This window comes from Corvus cornix, chromosome 3 (assembly GCF_000738735.6).
Source record: "Corvus cornix cornix isolate S_Up_H32 chromosome 3, ASM73873v5, whole genome shotgun sequence".
In the NCBI taxonomy this organism is placed as follows: Eukaryota; Metazoa; Chordata; class Aves; order Passeriformes; family Corvidae; genus Corvus; species Corvus cornix.
The window spans coordinates 77,613,231-77,627,547 of NC_047056.1; the positions used below are offsets into that span (position 1 = coordinate 77,613,231).

The 14,317-nt window shown below is 39.8% G+C and overlaps 1 long non-coding RNA gene across 5 annotated transcripts in view; it reads right to left on the bottom strand.

Moving 5' to 3' along the window:
* LOC104692195 overlaps positions 1-14,317 on the bottom strand; it is a 76,990-nt gene that overhangs the window by 8,138 nt on the left and 54,535 nt on the right. For 3 of the 5 annotated variants that reach the window (XR_005604034.1, XR_005604033.1, XR_005604035.1), the window contains 4 exons: positions 14,016-14,118; positions 13,006-13,112; positions 7,459-7,573; positions 550-2,129 (listed from right to left, as the gene is read on the bottom strand). This is a non-coding gene — a long non-coding RNA (uncharacterized LOC104692195). Of the gene's footprint in view, positions 1-549; positions 2,130-7,458; positions 7,574-13,005; positions 13,113-14,015; positions 14,119-14,317 lie in introns of those variants that run through there. The other 2 variants (XR_005604036.1, XR_005604037.1) reach the window with 2 other exon arrangements.

Sequence of the window (14,317 nt, forward strand, 5' to 3'; positions counted from 1 at the left end):
TAAATGTGTTATTTATATAGTTATTTGTTAAAATGAGCTCCATTGCATTATAGAATGTTAAGACAAATTGTTGTGCCCTTTAGATTCATTATAGATGACAAAATACTAAACAAATCTTAAATAAGTATTCACCTTTCATCACACAGGAACACAAATGGTGAGATCTTATCAACAGGGGAGTCTTTTTAATCTTCCTTTATTAACCATAGGAAAAAAAATATTGTTGTTTTCCCTGCCTTCTTTCTTAAAAAAGTCTGATAATTCTTGGCATGGTGGGGGAGAATTAAAGCAGATCATCTTTCAAGTGAGGAGCAAATCAATGTCAGTGAAGGAAAGCCTGACCAGCCTTACTGACTCTGGCCTGCCAGGTACTGTCTTACAGAGAGACTTCAGTTAAGTGTCAAAGGCAAACCAGCACTTCATAACGGTACTTTATTGTGCACAAGCAAGGAGTGCATTATCTTATCATCTGGTTTTATAACTTCCTGCTTCATTGTGCTGCAGATTAAAAAAAAAAAAAAAGGGATATAAATGTCATCTTCTGTGTCATTAACCTAAAATCTATTAGAATTTTATTAGAAAATAAGTAGCAAGACAGTACAGCTACATTTCCTCCCTTATGCTGTGCTAAATTGCTTGTGAAAGTGATATATTATGACTCTTACTCTACATCTATTGCAAAACACGGAAGAGAAGCCCACATACTGTGTACATTAAACAGTAATGTTAAATTGGCAATGAAGCAATGAACATCTCCCTAAATCTCCAAGCAGGTTCTACAAATTTCCCTTTTGAAGGATAAAGATAAATAAATAAATAGTTTCCATCTAGGACAAAATAAATGATACTAGTAAGCTTCCCTGTTGATATACCCAGGTCACAAGCTATTAACCTTTTTTTTTAAGATACCCTTTTTTGAAGAATAACCAAAAAAGAAAGTGCTCTTGTATTTCTCTGCTCGGGGCAGGCAGTTCCTTTATTATTAAAAGTCAGAAGTCTTCAGAAAGAAAACAGACTTTTGAGCCAAGAATTTAGAGGCTATGAAATGTTATTAAAGTTTCTGCAAAACAGAAAAGGTCTCAGTTCATTTGGGTTTTTTAAAATATACATATTGGAAAGCAGAATTCAGGAGGGATTCAATTTATTCCTGAGTAACTGGTCAGCACAAGGTTAAATAAAGAGGCAAGTTATGTGTGGACCTCAGGCTCCCTCTTTAAGGGTCAGTTTCACCCAGAATGGAGGACATGAAGGGACTGCAAAGGGTAGATCCAAAAGGCAAAACAGTACATCAGCAAGTAGCAGGCTAAAGCATCTCTTGGGAGCTCTTTGCTCACAGGTAAACTTGCAGCGTTGATTTTTCTGAATTAGTGAAGAAAACACCTCTAATTCTTGTAATATGAAATCAAACCAAAGTCCTGCCTTTCAGAACATCTGCTGCAAGTCCCAGGCTTCACCTCCACAGCAGCCTGCAGAGATCCAGAGCAGTTCCCACACACACACCCCGAGCAAGGCAATCTCTGCTACCTTGAGCTTTGGCCATTCTCCCAGCAGGACGCAGGTAGCCTCTGTAAAAAGCCCATTTCTAATTCTCCTGCTCCCATGGTTGTGGATGGTGATGATAGTTCATAAAGCATCTGAGCTGCACAAAAGAGCACCAGGAGAAATTAAAGCTCTTCAGGCTGGAACTGCTCTTGCAGAATATAACTGACCCATCCAACACTGGCAGCTGCTTTCCAGACTCTGGCAATTTGAGCATGTGTAGTGGGACAGGGACTGTAGAAATTGAAGCAGCCTGCAGGTATGAGCTGAACCAGCACATTTTCAATCCAGTCTTAGTTCAGTTTAAACTGGGACTAAAATCCTTCTAGTTTGAGTCCAAGTTCAGGCCCATAATTAACATGCTTGGGCCCAACAATCCCTTGGAGCATTTAACATGGAAAAATGTTGCATTTAAAAGTAGGAATGTAACAAAAGAATGTGACAAGGGTAAAGCTTCCAGTCGCAGCTCAGCCAGAGGGACAGCCCCTGTTCCCCCAGCAGTACAGGCACTCTTCACACCTGTAGCACGATGCCACAGTGTCCTCTTAGCACTCACATCTGACTTGAGAAGATGGAGAGGTACTGCAGCGCTGTGTGGGAAGCAGAATTGCAAGAAAAAAGATAAGTTCTCTGCTACCTGAATACACCCCAGATGTACAGAAACTCATACACATTTATACAGTGATGCACCCCACAGGACTGCCAAGGTTCAAAAGACATATAAAGGGCTCTGCTGTATAAAAAGGCACTGTTCCCTGTTGTAAAATAAAGAAGACCAAAATAATAGAGCCAAGTGAGAACAAGAAGTACCAGAATTGATAAGTACCCATCTGCCAAGAATAATGGCCTTGTATCATGGTGCAGAAATGAGGGCTTTTCCTGCCCACACCGGGGTTGGGGAGAGGCAGAGGAGGGTTAGGAGCGGGAGAGGCAGAGGAGGGTTAGGAGCAGGAGAGGCTCTACATGATGTGGGCTTGTATGCCCTAGAAGGTTTAGACAGCTCCTATGCTCAACAGGCACCCCAACAGAGATGTCACTTTATGATCAACTCAGTATTTTGAAGTGGTAACTATTTGCTGGTTCAGTCCCAAAGAGACTATAATTATTTCAAAGCTACAGTTTTGTGTTTGTCTCTGTCTCAGGTAAAAAACCCCAAGATTTTAACCATTTATATGCTTAGAGTTAGTGCTAGGTTTAGCTGGTTGTGAAGAAATGAGGGGATAAATACACCCATATATGGAAAATTACATCCATTTTTCTTCACAGTTAACAAATTATACCTGACTCTCTTTGTCCAGAGACAGAAAAAATACCTGGGTCTTCAAAGGTACTGGTGTTGCTGCCAGTGTCAGAAAGGCTGTTGGTGAGCACTGCTCATCAAAGGACATTTCATGTCTGCATGCACACCCTTCGCTTTCTGCTGCCAAAGCAATGTCAGGCTGGGTCATCTGCCTTCAAGGCAACTTTAACTTGGGCACAGTTCTTCTAAAGACACTAAAAATGATTTACATTTTTCCTTACTAAATCAGCATTTTTGGTATCATTTGTGTCAGTGCCAACTTCCTCTCATTCTTCACCTCTATTCTGGCCCACCGTTCCCCTCCCTTGTGTGCTCCTGAATACCACTTGCATGCCAAGAAACCCATATTGATGAATGCAAAGTTTGTTCAGTTTATTGGAGAAAACTATATTGTGCAGCGTCCTATGTAACCTACACTAAAAATCTATCTAACATTGGCTTAAATCTTTCATGAATAGGAGTAATCTTTCTGAATAGGATACTTCCTTTACAAATGGCACATACCCCAGATTCGGACATTTTGTTTCTCACTACATTTTTTGACTCAAGCAGTTAATGCCAAGATGACAGAAAGTGGCACACTGTGACCTCTATCCTGACAGGAGGAGGCTGGGGCTTGATGCAGAATTTTGGACTTGGAACAAGCACTCAGATACTGTGGTGATTATTTCACACTGATTACTGTTCTTTACTGCTGATATTATTTTCCCTGACTGGTTAACTTTTCCCATCCATGTGTCTCTTCCATCAAGGAAAATTATTAAACAGTTCTTTTTGTTTGCTTGAGGGCTGTTGGTTTGGTTTGGGGTTGTTTTCCCTTTCCCAGAAACACATTCAATTTACCTTGCAGCAGTGTGCAGCAGAAATCACAGTGCAATTTCAGGAGGAGTTAACAGGCAAGAATTGCACATTATTCATATCTCACAGAACTTGATAATAAGCTATTATTCCTCACTCTCAAAGGGACAAACTGAGCCATGAGAAGTGATTGCTGAGATAGTCCAGTGCTTCTACAGGCACAATGGTGTGAATGTTTCCAGTGTGGCTCAGCATACTGTCTTCACTTACATTTACTGCCAATGCCAAGCACACAACATGAGGGCACTAAAGTCCTTTCAGATGTTGATGACTCACACTCCTTAAATACGTCACATGCCCCAACAAATCCACCTTCCCATAGAAGGCACCAAATGCCATTAGATGAAGCAGATGTTTCTAGGCAACCTGACCATGACCATGAAGTGACCCTCATCTATTTTGGATTTATCAAATCATCAAAGGCTCCTGCTCCTGCCAATAAGACTTGGGACAGGCAATTCAAAGAGGTCATTATATAATGACCAGCTGCCTGAGCCAACTGAGGCAGAAAATACTGCCTACAGGGGATTGGAGCTCTTCCTGAGGGAAGAGGAGCCCCCAGGAGCTGAGGGGACATGGAACAGCCAGTGTCCTCTTCTACCAGGGTGCTGACCTACCACATCTGAGAAGAGGGAGCCCGGTTACTGTGGCAGCCATCAACCAGCCAGGGACCATTGGACAAGGTGAATGAGTCAGACCTGGGGTCTATGCAGGGAGACGTTTTGGGAACAGGGGGAGACAGTGATGGGGACCTGACTGGAGCATAGGTCTGGGGTCCCTCCAGAAAATCCTATCAGGAAGTCAAGACAGAAAGGCTCTGAGCAACCCTCAATATTTGTCAGTCAGGAGTGGGGACCTGTACTGAAATGGAACTCTTTATGCATGGTCAGAGCATGCATGGGTGATAATGGCAATAGAAGCATTTGGGTGCTCTTATGGCCCTGACAGCATCCTTCCCCTTTTAACGGGCAGTAAATACCAAGGTTAACCAGACAGCTTCCACAACACTTTCTTATTGTACACACACCAGAACACAGGTAATCACAAACATCTGGAGGGTAGCAACTCCAGTCAGCCACCTAACATATCATACTAAATCAGAAACCACATATCAACCATGGTGTCAAAAATAGACATTAAAGCAAAGAAAGGTCACTCAGACTTTGCAATTTTATTCCAAAAAATTCCTGGATCCCTAAGGTCTAGAAATACAACATTTTACCATAGAAAACCCATAGCCCACTTACTATACAAAGATGTCCTAGCTGCAACCACAGAATCACTAATAACGTCAAAATGACAATTTAGAATACAGAGGAGGTAGTACTCCCAGACATTTACTCAGCAACCTATCAAGAGTGTTACGTATGAATTATGTTGTGAAACAAGAGGTTAGCAGTTAAAAAAACTAGCTGATAAAAGAAGCATTGTAGCAGTTTATTAGAAATGTGGGCTATGTCAAACCCCTTTTTGTAATTACAAATGGAATAGCTTCTATAGCTATGACGGAGAAATGAAAGCAGGTGACTGCACAGAAAAGAGTCTTTATGGAGTGCTCAGGCACTAAGGACTGCTCAGCTGACAGTCCTTTTCTGCTTGAGTGCTGTTTCCAAGTGCTTTTTATTTTGCTCTCAGAGACTTACATGATCAAAGCCTGGAGCTAAGATGATGGTTCCACATCAGGCAAGGAGCTAAAGGTAGTTTTCAATCCCTGTATTAGGCACGTTCTTTTTCAAAACGTATTAATCCTCTGGTTTACCAAATATTCACCACAAACAACTCCAAGCTATCAGCTGGGAGGAAAATGCTTTGATGCCTAACATATCCTGTTGCCTTTGAGAATTTTATAGTGCTATGGTACCTTACCAGTTCTGGTGTAAACAGGGACAGCTCCCAAAAGAAAAAGGCAAAATCAGCAATTAACTTGGGCAATAGGCTCTGAAAAGTGCAAATTTCCCATAAAATCAGGACTGATGCTGTCGCTGTGGAGGAAGGGTGAGATTGCCTGGAGCAGCAACTCCACAGGCTGGCTGCTCTCCAGTCTCTGGTCTGCATCTTCCCCTACTTCCTCACCCTCGCTTCCCCATCCTCTCTCTCTTCAGAAGCCACCTGTCCTCCCAGGGGCAAATCCTGCTGTGGCCTATGCTGCCCAGAAGACCAGAGCAGGTTCTTGGAGTGACAGGCAAGAACCACTACACTGAGTTTGGTGGAAATCTGCTGATGTGAAAGCAGCCTTCAGTGATGCCATGCAGCATGCCGCTATAACCCCAGTAATAACTGACTTGGCAAATTTCTTTTCCAGACAATCTAGCTCAAAAATGGCAAACAGACTCTCTCTCTGTGTTGTTTACCTGCTAGGAAGCGCGGAATAAATGAAGCATGCCTGTGCATGTGCACATCTTTTGTATATTGGGAAAGTTACCTGTCCTTCACTTTCTCATTTATTAAACTCACACTTTGACAGGTTCTTGAACACATGCTTGGACAATTTTTAGAAGTATCATCAATCTAACTGCAGCTGAGTTGCTCTCTCGCCCCCCTGTTCAGACTTTGACTGAACAGTTTCTTTTAATAAATGAGTGATACGGCTGGGTGTTATCAACCTACTGTAACATTTAATAGATATTCATAACATTTATTAATCATGAGCAAGTTTACAAAGGATTCAGTCCTGCAAGGTGTGGAGAACACTTGATTCTCCTTGAAGTCAGTGAAAGCAGAAAGGGTGAGATTTTTGTCCTTCCAAGTTCTGTTTTACAAATGCCAAGCCTTCCTTCTGGACATTAAAAAATTGAGCACAGCTTTCTGAAGCAATGCATGTGCCATATAGTCAGTTTGTTTTACCAGTACCCTGTTCTTTGTGGACAGAAAGATCTATTTTTGTTTTAAAAGTTGTACTACAAACAAAAGTCTTCCATCAAATTTATCCCAGGTACAGAATTCTGCTCTTTAGCAGAACTTGCTGCATTTTCTCTGGCTGCTTTGAATCACAGTAATGCTGCTTGGCCTATAAACACCCATACAGAAAATGGCAGTGTTCACATTCCTTTCCACATGCAGAACTCAGAAAACTTCATGAATTAAAAACCAATCAAGTATATTAGGACAATAACACAGTTTCCTAAAATTTAGCAACTTATGAAAGTGAAATAGAGAATTACAATTAAGATTAATGGGAGACAACTAGAAAGAATTTCAATCATTTTTATTTCAAATGCATGTGGGATCCTGTTCATCATTTATATGAAATTATCAAATCTAACCTCATTACTGTTATTTCTTCCCTATATTGGAATTTTAAAAATAAAGTTCTAATTCCTAACATAAAGCAGTAGGGAAAGCAAATAAGAATGTTTAATCCTAATAAAATACTGTTTGCTGAATTTTTTTTTTCACAACAGGAAGATGGCACAGCTGCAATACACATAACTCTGTTCACTAAATATCCACCAGTTTTTCTCGTTTGTTTACAGACATATTCATGCCCTGGCAGCTGTTCAGCCACTTCTTGACATCAAATTGTAATGTTAGATATTTCACAAAAGATGCCACCCAAATTCTGTATACCACAGGAAATGATGTTCTTTTCCCCCAAACAGTATCCCAGTTCTGTAGTTCATTTCCATCTTGAAAAAAGTGATTTTCAGTACCATCTGCAGACTTGCAGCTTGGGTGTGGTAATCTGCTTCTTCACTTCCAAACTGAAAAAGTTACAGGTAAGGTCTTATATCTCCACAGATTATACTGAACAAGCCTTTTACCTGAGAGGAAGTCTCGACTAGTGAGCATCTTCGTCATAAGCAGTACTGAGATGCAAGAGTCTGAATGTCAGAAAATCTAAGTGATTTTCCAGGTACTTCATTCTTCTGAACATTTCTGAAAGAATTTAAACATGATAAGAAGTATATACATTCTGTTGATGCCTTGAGAGGCCACCTAAAAACAGAGACTAGACAGGAGTGAGGGAATAAAGGTAGGTATTTATTTGAAGGGCCTTCAGAGGTACACCCTGGTGAGCCAGAGGCTGCTGCCAAGATGGACCCCAAGATGGACAACAGGTCACGAGTTCTTCACACTTTTATAGGTTTCGTTCATTTGCATGTCAGCGCTAATTCTCCAGTTAAAGCTTCAGTTAATGATGTAATTTCCCCAAGCCTGCCCCCCCTTTAGAGAGGCTTCTGGTTTATACTTTTTGGCCTAGGATGGTCTGAGTGTCCTTGGAGAGCAGTTTCAGAGAGGCTTTGTTATGTCTACCTAGCATGAGAGAGCAGAAGTTAACAGGCTACAAGAAACTTCAGTTACACACCAGGCAGTACAGGATTTGAAAAATATGAAAGTTAAAACCTGAGGCATCACTGTTACATCACCAGAGTTAGTGAAACATCACTGGAAAGTGGTTGTTGTTTCTTAGGAATGGCACTCCCCAATATAGTGCCTTCTCCACCCCCCAAAGAAGACTTTCTCAAACTAGACACCATTGCTCCCCACTCCATGCCCTCCCCCTTCCCACTCAGGGGATGGAGTTGAGAGTTGGAGGCACAAAGAGGTGAAATTTACTGGTTGAGATAAGAACAACTTACAGGAAACAGCAATGAGATAAGATAATGAACAGTAACAGCAACAAATCAATAACAAAAGGTATATGACAAAGAAACAATTTACACAGAAAAATCACTACAAAATACCAACCTTCCCCTGCAAAATGCCAGTACCTTACTTCTGCCCCTTGCAAGTGTAAGATAGTATCAAATAAGATTATGCCCCTTCCTGGCTACTACTAAAATATTAACCCTGTCTTGCCCAAAACTAGTTCCCCAACACAGCTGTTTACTTTTCCAGACAGCAGAAGGTTGAACCTAAAACTAGGTATAAGCCTAGGAATGGAATACTTGGGCAGCTGAAGGAGATAACACTATGGCTCCTGACCAGTGTGACTAATTACATTCAAAAATATTTTACTTTTGCTTCTTATGTATTTATACTTTGGTCTCATTTGTTTGCAATGTTCTATGTTATAATTGTTTTGCTTCCATAGCCTGTGATGAAATGTCAAATTAGATGATACTGTAAACTGGCAGAATATTTAACAGCTATGAAAAAGATTTTCTTCACCCTTTTCTGGCTTCTATATGTTAATGTCTCCTTGTCTCCTTCAACATAATCTAGGCTATTTTGGGGGTTCTTTACCTCTGGAAATGTTTTCAAATCTCATTATGCAAATCCAGTACATGACACATAAGCAAGAAATATATATTCGAGTTACTAAATGAGAAGAAACCTGAATTATTTTCAAGAAGGAGTTAAATACCCAGTAATAGAAATTAGAACTATTAACTGAGAATCAATTTTCCAGCTGTCAGTTTAACAAACAACAATGAAAGTTTTTTAATCAATTCCGTTGGCTACCTGATGTTTCCTTCAACAAGAGGCATACTTCCCATGACAGGTTCTTGGGAGAAGGTATGACAAAACCCATACACGTGGGCAGAATGCCTGTAACAGGAGACATCCTGCTAGCAGCAGCCCCTGGAAGAAGTCAGCTCTGATGCCCTGCAAAGGGGTCAAGCAGGAAGTAGAAGGTATCCAGTGCTGAGTGAGAAGAGGAAATGGGGGAACTATAGTCACAGAGAGCAGAAAAAAACAGATGGTGCCAGTAGGCTGTAGGATTGTTGATTTTGGTTTGTAATTACAACTGGCAATCACTTAGAACCACGGCTGCTTTTTCTAATTATTCCACTTTGATTGCAATTACCAGCCAAAATCAACAATCCTAGTAATAGAGCTCAGAGTCTTCTGATGAAACAGTTAAACTCCCAAGTGTTTGCAACCAGACCTTACAAACCTGAAATTTAACAGGAAAACATATTAACAAGGAAGCCTTTTGGATCATAAGTTGTATGCCAATGTATTCATAGTCTAGAACCATGAGAGTAAGAAGGTTACAGTGAGGACAGCTGAAACTTTCTATTTGAAACTGAATTACAGTCAGCAAAGGCAACGCTTACCAAAGTGCAAACAATTTCATGCACAGTTTTCCTGTAGAGCCTAGTTTAAGGCAAATGAGTGTCTCAAGATGAACCAAAGCCTGTGGTTTTCCAAAGCAGTGAAAAATTTTTAAAGGATCATGTTGACTTCTAACTCATTGGAAACTGTGCCATGTATACTTATAACTCAACAAATTTCCTAAGCATTTGCAAGTAGGGCAGGGGTATTTTGAAGTCTACCTGCTAGGCTCAGCCAGCACCACAAGCTCACACCAGATGCAAAAAGTCCATTTTAAGCTTGTGAGATGTAATCATGAGCACATAAGTGGAAATCAAGTCAAATTAATCTTTTTTCTGCTAAATAACGTCTTTCACTTCACAATTGCTCTTGAGAAGGACTCTCATCTTGAAAGGAAAACAAAACAGACTCAGCAAAAAAGTTACAGAAAATCATACTGGAATTACCTCAAGAATACATCTAATCCTTCTCCTTACTGAACTATACCCAAGCCATGTCTGGCAGACAAGTTCCTCAGGTGAAGATTCCACAATCTTTCACAGATTGTACTAAAGTTTTTGTGTCTTTGTTCTCATATTATTACTAACTTTTAGCAGGAATCCTCATTACACCAGTTAAATCCTGTTATTTCTTGTTCTATCAAAAGAATGTGAAAGGAACAGTTTCCCACCCTCCTTTAAACTGTGTAAAGACTGTTATGTTTCCTATTAATGTTTTTTTTTCTTTACTCAACCACCCAAATTTCTTAAGCCTTTCTTCATAAATCACATTTTCTGCTCCTACAATTGCTGTTTCCAGCAATCTCTCCAGTTGAGCCAGGTATTTGTCAAAAGTTAGTCCTCACAACTGGGCATAATATTCCAAATGAATCTTTACCAAAACTTAGTAGACCAGGAGACGATTTCACATACCCTACAGGTAATACTTTTGTGTAACTATCCTATTAACTCACAACAAAATTACTTTTTCTGATCCTGTTCGGTAGGTGATTCACTGTGACAGGAGATTCAGCCTAACCTCTTATTCTCCAGTGAGGAGGATACTCAATTATCCAGCCTCTTATTTTCTCTCTCTCTGTGGATGTAAGAAGATTATTCCTGTCCAAGCATAATATCTTGAAATTCTTCTTGTTGAACTGCTGCCTTAGACTGCATCTTTTATGTATCAAACTCTTTCTCAAAACTAATCCTGTCCTACAGCATGCTCCTTAAATGTTGGTATCATATGAAAGCTCACAAAAATACTGAAAAATGATAGTGAGCTTTTGATAACTTTTTAAATGCAGTTTTCCAAAAACAGTCCAACTACTCTTATTATAATTAAATCTATAGAGTGCTTTCTTAGCTAATTTATAAAATGTCATGAGAGATAAAATCAGAATTTGTCAGGAGAAAGCAGCATGTCGTAGCCTGTTTCTTTCCTATCTATAAGGGTAGTTATTATTTAGTTCCAGAAAGAAATTAGACAACTGACGTAACCTGGTTTTAGCAAACCCATAATGGCTGTTAATTCATCTCCTCATCATCCTCCAGATCTTTAAAGATACTTTGAATATTTGTTCCAGTATAATTCCAGAAAATAAAGCCTAGCAGACCACCCTATGATTTTTAGTTCCTCACGTCAGTCTTTTTCAAAGGAAGACATTGTGATTTCTCTTTTCCAGTCTTCTGGAAGCCTATGCATCTTCCAAGAATTATCAAAGATAGTCACTAGTATATCTATGGTTGTTTCTGCGAGGCTTCACATCACAGTGAATTTCCGGAGACACGAAATTTGTTTTCTTCCTGAAAACACCCAAGAGCTAAATATTCTCTAAGTGGCCTATCTCCTATCTTATTATTTTCTTCTGGGGTTAAGTTTGTTACATTTATGAGCACAATTGGCCACTTTAGTGAAGACATGAAAAAAAAACCCAAAACACCAAACTTGTCAACCATCTCAACCTCAACTTTTGTCATCATGTTTTATTATTCTTTTAATAGTGAATCCAACTCACTCCTTGGTGTTCTTCTTGCTTCTAACATATTTGTGGAAAGTTTTCTTGCTAGCCTTTCTGTCCCTTGCTTCTTGAACATGGTGATTGTAGAAAATGTTGTAACTGAAGCATTAATTCAAAGAGCTGGTGTAAAAAGTACAAGGCACATCGTGGTACTTTCAAGTGCAATTCTGGTCAGCTGGAGTGAGTAGCTGCACGGAAGTCTGACTTGCAGCAGCCACTGGCATTTAGGGGGTGTAGTGGAGCTCGTGGTTGTAAATGTTCACAAGTGGAATGAGAGCTGGGATCATGTCACATGCCAAGAGCCACCACCAAAGACATCAGAAGAGTAGACAGCACTCTAATGTACATCACACCATCATCTCCCTTCTGCTCCTCATGTGCACATAGGAGGTCAAATGTAAGACTGAAAAGTGGGGTCATGATGCATTCAGTGGGCTTACTGCACCCTGCACCTTGTGAGATATCCCACCCTGTTGTACTTACCTGCACCTGCCCTTGCTGCACCTGCTGATGGCTGCAGGCACTGTCAGCCTGCTTCTGCCCTAAGCCCCAGGCACACCCAAAGGTGGACCAAACGGCTCCATTTCTCTCTGTTTTCTTCTCAGTTCCTCAGATTGTAAATAATGAAATCTCTCTCTCCACCATGCCTCCCCCTTTCTCTGAGCAATGCAATTGGAGCTGTGTCAGGGCAGCTAGTCCTTTCTTTGCTCTGATTGAATAATAATGAAAAGATGGGAAACAAAGACTAGCAACTTTTGAGATTAATTCCCCTTCTGTTCTCAGCTGTCAGACTTACTTATTTTTCCCTTTTTTCAGCTAAATCAGGTCATTATACTACAAATCTTTACTCTGACTGAAAGATTAAACTCAGGTATTTTATTTTCATCAGGGCATAATATTCAGCACAGAATAATTGGCTAGAGTTTCATCTGGGTATTTGTATGGGGCCTCCTATCAAATTCCACTAAAACCTTACTGACTCCATTTTTTTTAATTCCTTAGGATCTTACTGTAGTAAACTCTGGGCAAATGGAATCTTTCACTCAATTATTACTTATCTCTACATCTGAGATGTCATGTTTTCATGAAGCCTCTTTAAACAATCGAGAGAATTAAAAGGTCTTCAGGGTTACCTTGTAATAAAAACACCAGTAGAAAAGAAAAAATCCATAACCTAAGTGTTTGTCCTTGACATAGTATTTTTTCCTACAATGAGAAGGAAAAAAAAGATGAAAAAAAAGAAGAGGTAAATAAGAAAAGGCTTTCAGACTACATTTAACTGCTTTGAAGCCAACAATAAACTTACCACAGTTAAACCAGAAGACCAACAAGGCATAAGGTCGTCAAAACCAAGGCTCATTGAGCCAGTGTACTTGTATAGATGCCATTTCCATTTTGTCAGTACAAAGAGTGCTATATTGAACAGAGAGAACAGAGCTCAGGCTGACATAAAATTAAAACCAAAAAACATCCAGTCTATTATGGTGATCTCACGAGAAGCAGACAGGTTTTTTATACATTAGTAAACTCTCTGGTGTGACTATTGGATCTACCTTGATGTTTCTTACTTTACTGATTACTTTATTGATAGTGTCTCTTTTTAAAAGACATTATCACAGAGGGAACATATTTTCTCAACTGAGAAAAACTGGCTTTATGCCACCTCTGCTCCACCCAAAATCGACCCAACAGTAGCTTTGGGATTTAATTTAAACAGAGAGACACAAAGCATGACAAAAGCACAGGGCATAACAACCCAACATGGGCCTCTGCTAGCGCACAAATCTTCGCTGCTGCAACAAATATTTCTAGACTTAGTGTTTCTGTTCATGTTTTGCTTTGTTTTCTCTTTAAAAAATATTATCAAGTTAGAAGTAAAATCCTACTATAAAATTCTCCTTCAGAGCTAATAAAAGGCAACAGGACTGACTGATATTTGGAGCCCTTGAAAAGTTATTCCTTCTATTAATGCCTAAAAATATTTATGAAGTATTTCAGTTTATTTCTCCCAGAGGTATCAGATTTTCATGATATAAAGGTCATTGGAGGAGTTCATATCTGAATAGGTCCTGCACAGGCTATTTTGTTGAATCCTTTGCTCTTATGAATGGATAGCATTTCAGATACATTTTTAGTATATACAGTGCAAAGTTAAGTTTAGTCCTTGTGCTCTATGATACAGGCAGTCCATTGACTTTGGGCAGGAGAATCCTAATGAGAATTGCCAGAAATACTGCTTGGATCAGCAGTGGCACTAACAAGTTTGAAAGGTACAAGGCAAGCAGTGTCCTCTGAATGTGGAAATCTATAACTCACCTCTTCTTCAGGTTACTCATGTCTTGTCTGATTAATATCCTTCTGCAGTTTTTTTTCAGTTTTCTCCTTTGGTTGAGCTTAGTTTCTTTTGCATATACCACTGCTGGGAAACAAAATATTCCATCATGAGAACCATACAAATAGGAAACAGAACAAGTCTAATGCCCCAGTGACAGCAATGCCAAAGTGTTGCTCAAAGGATGATGCTGGGCAGGGGCTGGAGGTTGAGCAATGGCACCTCAAAGTCACTGCTCCAGTAGGACTGGGGAAAGTTTCCACATAGACCACAAACATGCATGATC